Genomic DNA, 9099 nt, shown 5'->3' with positions numbered 1-9099 from the left:
TTGGGTTAGCATTGTACAAACATATATAATACACTCTTATGAGGTCATGAAAAATATTCTTTACAAAATCTTAAATCATCTGTTAAACAAGGTACTTTCCCAGACTATATGAAAATAGCTAAAATAGTTCCTTAGTTTAAGACAAGAGATCCAACTAAAATATAACAAATTACAGACCTATTTTAGTTTTACCAGTTTTTTTAAAAATATTAGAAAGAATAATGTATAACCAAGTGTACACGTACTTAATTACCAATAAACTCCTTCATGAAAATCAGTTCGGTTTAAAAAAACAACTCAACCGAACATGCTAAAAAATTAACAAACAAGAAGTTATTGACAACAATTGTAGTAATCATAATTAATAAAATAAGAGTATATTTTAAATATTAGGGGAAAATCATGACAATAAGTTAGAATAAAATTGTTCTCAGAATTTTTTTAAATTGATTTTGTTTTAAATTAAAAAAAGTCGATATAGGTGTTTGGAGTTGTAGTTTTTTGAACTCATTCACTATGCATACAAGACTCTTGTTCCATTCACAAATGCACTGATAGACAACAGAATGTTTACCATACTTCTGAGTTTTAAATAATGGTACACTAAGTTTTCCATTACATATGTTTCTAGTAGAGTATGTATGTATTATTCTACTTTCTGTAAAAAAGTTTGTAATAGAAGAGCGTAAACTTTTATCAAGAGAGTCAAAAACGAAAAGAAGATTAGCAAATTTTATAATCGCTGGAAAAGTAGAAACTTTTAGTTTTTGAAAGATTCTGATGTTTTTGACTTAAAAGGTTGAAAGTTTATAATTCTTATGGATCAACGTTGAGATGGCATCAATTTTTTGATGTGATTTTTGTTATTTTGACCCCAAATTTGACAACAATAACTAAGATGCGATAAAAATAATGCACAGTAAATATTCTTTAGTGTGTATTTATCGACATAATGACGAATTATTGAAAGTGCGCCGTTAGCTCGAGTTAGTTTTTTGCGTAGCTCATCAATTTGAAAATTCTACGAGAGATTGCTGCCAATCAAAACACCGAGATATTTAATAACTTTTGTATGATAGAACCGTTTATTATTAATTTGAATTTGAATTTTAGAATTGTTGTTTTGATTGTGCTTTTTTCTAGAATTTGAAAAAAAGATTAATTCATTTTTTTTTTGCGTTAAGGCATATTAGGTTAGCATTTAACCAGTGAACTATACCGTTTAGATCCGAATTTATGTTTTTACATAGAGAATTATACGATTTGTTGATATGCAATAGGTTTGGGTTATCAGTAAAAATATGAATTGACGAGGAGCGAATAGAGTTGTTTTTCATTAACATATTTAGTCATAAACATAAAGTAATATGTCATTAACATAAATTAAGAATAAAAGTTGACCAAGAACAAAACCTTGAGGAACACCAAATTCAACAGATTTATTTGTAGAATTATAACCATTAATACTTACAAATTGTTTCTAATCTGTAAGATAAGAGCGAAACCAGTCACTTACAACTCCACAAATACCATAGTGTTCTAATTTAGAAATCAAAATGTTATGATCAACGGTATCAAAAGCTGTTTGTAAATCTATAAAAATATCACAAAAAAATAACCAGTGTCAAGAGCATTCCTAATTTTTTCAGTTATACTTATCAATGAATGGCAGGTAAAATGTTTATAACGAAAACCAAATTGAAATTCATTTAAACAGTTAAAAGAGTTAAGAAAAGAGTACACTCTAGAATACTTAAGTTTTTTAAGAATTTTACTAATTTTAGATAAAAGAGAAATAGGTCTGTAGTTAATACATAAAAGTTTAGAGCCGTTTTTAAATATTGGAACAACACAAGAACATTTGGAAAAGTTCCATTTACGAATGATATATTAAATAGTTAGAAAGAATATTCGAAAATTCATAGTTAAAATCAATAGAATGTTTATGGGAATGCTATTTGGGCCTATTGATTTTCTCGGCTTAAATTAGATATAAGAGATGAAACTTCAGAAATATTTGTTGGAGATAGGAGTAGACTATGTAAATTTGGATATTTAAGATATTTTGTGTAGTTTATGTAAGACGAATGAAGATTGGATTTAAGTTTTTGTGCGACGTTTGTAAAAAAAGTGTTAAACTTTTCAGAGGCAAGTTGGTTCAGTTATATATGCTTGGCAAGTTGGTTCAGTTATATATGCTTCATTATCTTTTAAACAGTTGGGAGATGAGTGATTAGAGTTTTTGACGTTTATTAAATTATTAATTCGTTTCCTAACTTTGCGAAGATTTTTACATTTTTTGTAAAGTACTTTTTAAAATGCGTTTTTTAACTGAGCTTAGTTAAGGTTTTTTTAATTTTGCGTATTTGAATTGATTTTAAGATTCTTTTTGTAATTCAAGGTTTAAATCGACACTTTAAGTTTTTAATACTAATTTTTTAATACTAATTTTTTAATACTAATTTTTTAATACTAATTTTTTTAGGTGGGGCGTAGCGGTTCAAAATTAAGGTTGTTTCAGAAATAAATGTGTGGAAACAAGAGTTAACATTATTGTACTCTATAAGATTATCCCAATTAATTTTTAATAAAGCTGATTTGACGTTTATTTTATTAAAACTTTTAAAATTTCTGCGATATAAATTGTGATTGCGTGGTATAAATAACTTATTAAAATTAGGACAAATACAAAACTGAGGTAAGTGATCAGAAACTGAAGTTGTCAAATTTCCTGAAATAATTTCATTAGTTATTAAATTAGAAAAAATATTGTCAATGATTGTAGCAGAGTGGTTAGTAATTCTGGTTGGCAAAGTGATAAAAGGGCGAATATTATAAAAAGAAAGCAAGTTTAAAAATCAGACGTTGCAGTGTCATTATTTAATTGTATCAGATCAATATTATAACCACCTAGTAAGAAAACCGATTTATTTTCAGCATTTATTTTTTGAAGTAGGATAGACATAATAATTATAAAATCGTTTACATCCATACAAGGGTGTTTACAAATGCAACCAACAATATTATTAAATTTTTTAGAAAAAATTATTTCATCAAATGTTGATTCTAAACAATATGGTGTATAAATCACTAAATCATCCCTTCGTGTATATATTAATTTTTTTGATAAGTATAATAATGTACCTCTACAAGAAGATTCTGTTGGTGTGTGCTCAATATTGTAGTTATCAATGAGCATTGGTTAAATTGTTGATGTTCCTTTTTTTAATCGTGTTTCGGTTATACCAATAATGGAAAGTTCAAAACTCATTAACGATAGTAATACGTTTAATTCCTCAAAGTGTTTTTGCAAAGATGATATGTTTAGATGAAATAGAGAGAGAGCATTAATTTTTTCAAAGTTTAGTGAACAGAATTTACATATATCATTATATTTGCAAGCTATGTCTATTGACGCATGGATTTCTTCATCTGAATCTGAAACATGAGATGAAACATAATCATTAATTTGATTAGAAACTTTATTTTAATGAGAAGACGGAAAGAGATTTATTGGCGGAGGTAAATCATCAGTTATAAGAATTTTGTCAGAAGAAAATAATAATTTGAATTCGTTATCTGGTACATTTGTGAATGGAAAGACACTCTTTGTGCAACTTACACAAAGCCGCAGTGAGCGACTTAATTGTAGTAAATTGTACTCAGTATCAAGCCTGTTGCATTTTGAATGAGTTCAAAACAAACAAATATCACATTGAATTAAGCGGCAACTTAAACTTATTTTTTTTTTACACTGTTGACAGTTTAAAGCCATAGTTAAACTAGCGAAAACAAACTTTTGTAATATTTGAAAGGATCTAAAGATAATGATTTATAAGTAAATAGCTATGTAAATAATAGTAGTAAAAAGCTAATAATATCAATAAGTAAGGTATAAAAAGCATTAAAAATAACAATGATGAATGACAATGAAATAACAGCAAAACAAACAGGCAACTGCAAAATAATGATTTTAACTTAACTAAACGAACAAAAAACTAATTATAAGTTAAGAAACAAATTATAATTATTTTAAACTAATAATATAATAATAAAATAAATATTCATTATAATATAACAAAATAAATAATCTAATGATAAATTAGAATCTATAATAAATATAAATAAAAGTGTGATAAATAGATAAAATTATATATATATATATATATATATATATATATATATATATATATATATATATATATATATATATATATATATATATATAGTAATAGTATTAGTAACAGTTATACAAGCTGCTATATCGACTATTGTCGCGGAGCATAAAGTTTAAAGTTTATACTTTTACAGCCGTTAACAAATGTCTAGTCTAGCTTTAAAAGAATTTAGTGTCATTGCAGAAACCTCTTTATCAGGTAAAGCATTCCAATGAGGTGTCACTCTGTTCGTAAAAAAGTTGTGTCTCAGGGTTGTTTTTGCAAATTCTCTTTCAAACTTCATTGAATGAGCTTATAAACTTTGGAAAGAAGCTTTATAAAGCTCATTATACCAAAGTAAGACATGTACCAGAAAAAATCTGCGCGTGTTCTGATGTGGTGTTTACGGAAACCGTGCATTTTTTAAATAGCTAATTGTTTTATAATGTCATTGTATTAGTGTTTTTCAAAACTTAAACAATTCTGTTATCAAAACAATTAGTTTTATTTGAAATGTCATCAAATCAAGATAAGAAGCGAGAAAAATTTTTGCATTTTCTCGTTTGAAATCCTGGTGTATCAAAACAAAACAATTTCTAAAGAGTTGCAGATTGCTTTGAGAACAGTGCAGAGCGTTGTTAAACGATTTAAGGACATTGGTACAGTAGAAAAGAAACAGGAAGTGGAAGAAAAAATGTTTTGTTAGACAAGATCTTGGTAAAAAAGTGAAAGATGCCTTAGACAGAAAACCGGAGACTTCTGTTCGAACATTAGTGAGAACATTTAAGACAAGCGCTTCCACTATACAAAGAGTGAAGAGAAATAGTGGCTATAAATCTTATAAAAAGAAAAAAGTTCCTCGTCGTGAAGAAAACCAAGAAAATGTCGCAATTCGTTGTTTAAAGCTGCTCTATAAAAAATTATGTGCCAACAAATCTTGGTTAATGATTGATTATAAAACTTATTTTGCTGCATATTTCCGATCTCTTCCAGGACACCAATATTATTCAGCAATTAGTCGCAAGAAACTGAGTTCCAATTATAAATGCATTGGAACGCAAAAATTTGCTAAAAATATTCTTAGCTTGACAAGCAATTTGTTAATGTGGTGAAAGAAGCTCTTGTTTTGTGACTACGGGAACAATTAACACCAAAATACACATAAAGGAATGCCTCAAGAAACATCTTTTGCCGTTTTAATCATGTCACTACTCTGGGACAACTTTAAACTGGCTTAGAGAACATAAAGTAGATTTTGTGGAAAAACACTGCAATCCACCAAATTGTCCCGAACTACTTCCTATCGAAAGATATTGGGCTCTTGTTAAAAGAAAACTAAGGTTCAATGTAAAAGAAGCCAAAAACATTGAAGACTTCAAAAAAAAATGTATTAGAGCTACCAAGAAAGTCCAGCCAAAGACTGTGCAAAAGCTGATGTCGAGTGTAAAATGCTAAGTGCGTGCGTTCTTACGTACAAAACTTCAAAAACCTTCTTTAGTGAAATTTAAGAATATTAATATATATACTTTCAAAATATATATAACATTCAATATCGAAATACAATAGTTAAATAAATATCTTTTAATATGTCCGCGCAGATCAATCCCAGTTGATATTTTGAAAAACTCAATAAGATCACCTCTTGTACGTCTTGTACTTGTTTCCAGAGTTGTGAGACCCAACTTTGCCAATCTTTTAGTATAACTTAAATGTTTTAGTTCAGGTGCTAGCTTTGTTGCTCGTCTCTGAATTTTTTCTAGGTCATTGATATCGTTTTTATTACCTGGACTCCACACTGGAACTGCGAATTCCAGGTGTGGTCTAACTAGCGATGTGTAAAGAAAATAAGTAAAGCTTTTTCTTATTAAACATAAGAATTTTTGCGCTTTACTTGTAGCTGCTGGAACCTGATTATTCCATTTCATATTGGATGAACTATATATATATATATATATATATATATATATATATATATATATATATATAATATATATATATATATATATATATATATATATATATATATATATATATATATATATATATATATATATATATATATATATATATATATATATATGTATATATAACAGCAATTAATAAAATTGATTAAAAATATCTTCTCTTTTAATAAATTTTTCTTTCTTATCTTTTTTATCTTTTTTTTTTTTTTTTCTTTCCCAATTGATATTTTTTTTATTTTATTTTATTTTATTATATTTAAAATCGATTTAAAATTTGAATTTTCTATTGCGTCTTTCTTTTTAAGTTTTACGTTTTGTTAAATCTTTCTATGATTATTTATAATTCAATTAAAAAAGATTAACTGTTTTGCAATTTTTGCTTTCTATATTTTAAAATCTTCTTTAGATGATTGAAATGATTTAAGTTATCAATAATACTGTAAACTTTTTTCTTCTTTATTTTTTCCCTTTTTTATTTCTTTATTATTATTTATTTAAAAAAAAGTTTTATTATTTATTAAAAAAAAATTTATTATTATTTATTAAAAAAATTTATATTTTTTACTATTAAAAAATTTATATTTATTATTATCAAAAAATATTTATTATTATTTATTAAAAAAAAATGTTTTCCTTTTTTATTTCTTTATTATTATTTATTTAAAAAAAAATGGATACTTTTCTATTCAAACTATAAAAAAAAAAAAATACTGCCTGTAAATATGCCTGATCTTTTTATCGACAATGTCATCCAAAAAAAAGAAGAATTACAAAATTTTTAGGAGTTTTTATTGAAGAAAATCTGTCTTGGTAATCACACATCAATAGTATAAAGTTACAAAAAACATTGGAATTCTATACAAATCTAGAGGTTTTTTAAACAAAAAGCAATTAACACAATTTTATTACTCTTTTATTGATTGTCATATCAGTTAAATATTTTATAGGGAAGTAAAACACATAAAACTAAACTTGAATCTCTTTATCGGCATCAGAAACACGCAGCTCGCATGATAAAATCTGAATCGTTTTATAAAGAAATGGATCCTTAAATGTTTATTAACTAAATATATTTAATGTTTTGTGTTTTAAGTACAAATGTTAAGAACTTATGTTCCCCCGATATTTTTGTAAACCTTTACAAAATTAAACCCAAAAAAATATATAACCGACGTAATATACGCATTCTAGAAAAACGTTTTTAGAATAATAAACAAACTCTTACCGTGGACCTTTTCTCTGGAATGAAGTAGTACGGCCTAGTTTTGTTTTTTCATCTTAATTGACCTATTCCTTTTTTTAACAACCTATTAAAAAAAATCATTTTTTCCACAAAATATTTATTTACTTTATTTTATTATTATTGAAAAAAAGTGCACAGAAGCTACAGACAAAGCATCAATTGTGTCTCTAAAAGTTACTTTGTTAAGCTATTTTTTAATGCATTGTTTGATGTAGCGTTCACTGCTTTGGGAAAGTGCAACCTATGAGACAACAACTCTGTTTGAAACAAAGTTATGTTGTTCTTTAAAATTTCTTGCAAGCTGGCGTTCTAGTTTTTGATTATGCCCTCTCAAAATATACTTGGCTTCACTGTTTGAAAGTTTTTGCGGGACGAAAAAACTGACAAGTTCGAGTTGACGCGTGATTTTAAATTGCTCGATTAGATCTGCTCTTTTACGGCATTTTTCAAGTGTTGTTAGACCGAGTTGTTGGAGACAATTTTCATAAGACAGGTGATTAATTGATGATATTGTTTTTGTTGCTCGATTTAGGACTTGCTCGATGATAGCAATGACGGACTTTAAGTGCGGCGACGTCATAGCAAACTTGAGGTGGGGACAAATGTAAATAATATACATTCTTCTAATAGTGCACCATAAATAAAAACTGCGACTCCTAAATTTTTTTTTAGTTGCCCTAGCATTCTATTCGCAGTTGATGTAGCCGACTCCACTTTTGGTCTGACGTTAAGGTCTTCGGAGGCCATCACAACAAGGTCTCGTTCAACTAGAGTCTTTTCGAGTAGATAACGTGTGCCGTGATTGTTGGCTATTGAGTATTTGCGCGTCAACTTTTTGCATGCGCGGCCGACATTCATTACTTTGCATTTCTTAGAATTGAAATGCATGATCTAAATATGTAAACATTCCACTGCTCTGTCAATGTCAGCTTGGATAGTGATGTTGTCCATGTCGTTTTTAATTATGCCAATAATTTTACTGTTGTCAGCATACAGTCTCATATGATGACTAATGCTATCCAGCAGGTCATTAATGAAGATTACGAAGAGCAATGGGCCCAAGACTGAGCCTTAAGGCACGCCACTAGTGACTGCATGCCATTTAGATGTGATGCGGTTGATGACCACTTGTTGACTTTGGTCGCGTAACTAAGCTGAGATCCAGTCTAAGAGCGTGCCTTGAATACCATTGACTCTTAGTTTATGAAGAAGGTGTTTATGCGGCACTTTATCCAGCGCTTTATCAAGCACTTCATCAAGCGCAAAGTCTGTTTTCGCAAAGTCTTGTGTTTATAACGTCTACTGCGTGGCTGCGATGAATGGCTTCCGTCATGATATCCCAACTTTCTAGCAGATTTTAGACGCAGCCCTTGCGATTAAATAAGCCATGTTGCTTTAGAGTAAATAAGCCATTAGCAACACAGTGCTCCATTATACTTGTTTTAAGAATACTTTCTATCATTTTGCATGAAATGGATATGAGCAAAATAGACCGGTAGATTGATGCATTTAGTTTACGGGGAGTAAAATAGGCGTTGCATTCAATTCTTAAAAATAGGCGTTGCATTCAATTTTCTCCACAAGTCTGGGACTTCACCAGTCGCAAATGAGCACTTATAGATAAGTGAAAGACGTTTGGCAAAGCTAGCTGCACAATTACTCAGGACCCGTGAATGTAAACCGTCGAAACCGGTTGATTTCCTTTCATCAAGGTAATTAAGACACTTTCGCACTA

This window comes from Hydra vulgaris, chromosome 07, assembly GCF_038396675.1.
Source record: "Hydra vulgaris chromosome 07, alternate assembly HydraT2T_AEP".
NCBI lineage: Eukaryota > Metazoa > Cnidaria > Hydrozoa > Anthoathecata > Hydridae > Hydra > Hydra vulgaris.
This window is presented reverse-complemented; position numbering follows the sequence as displayed.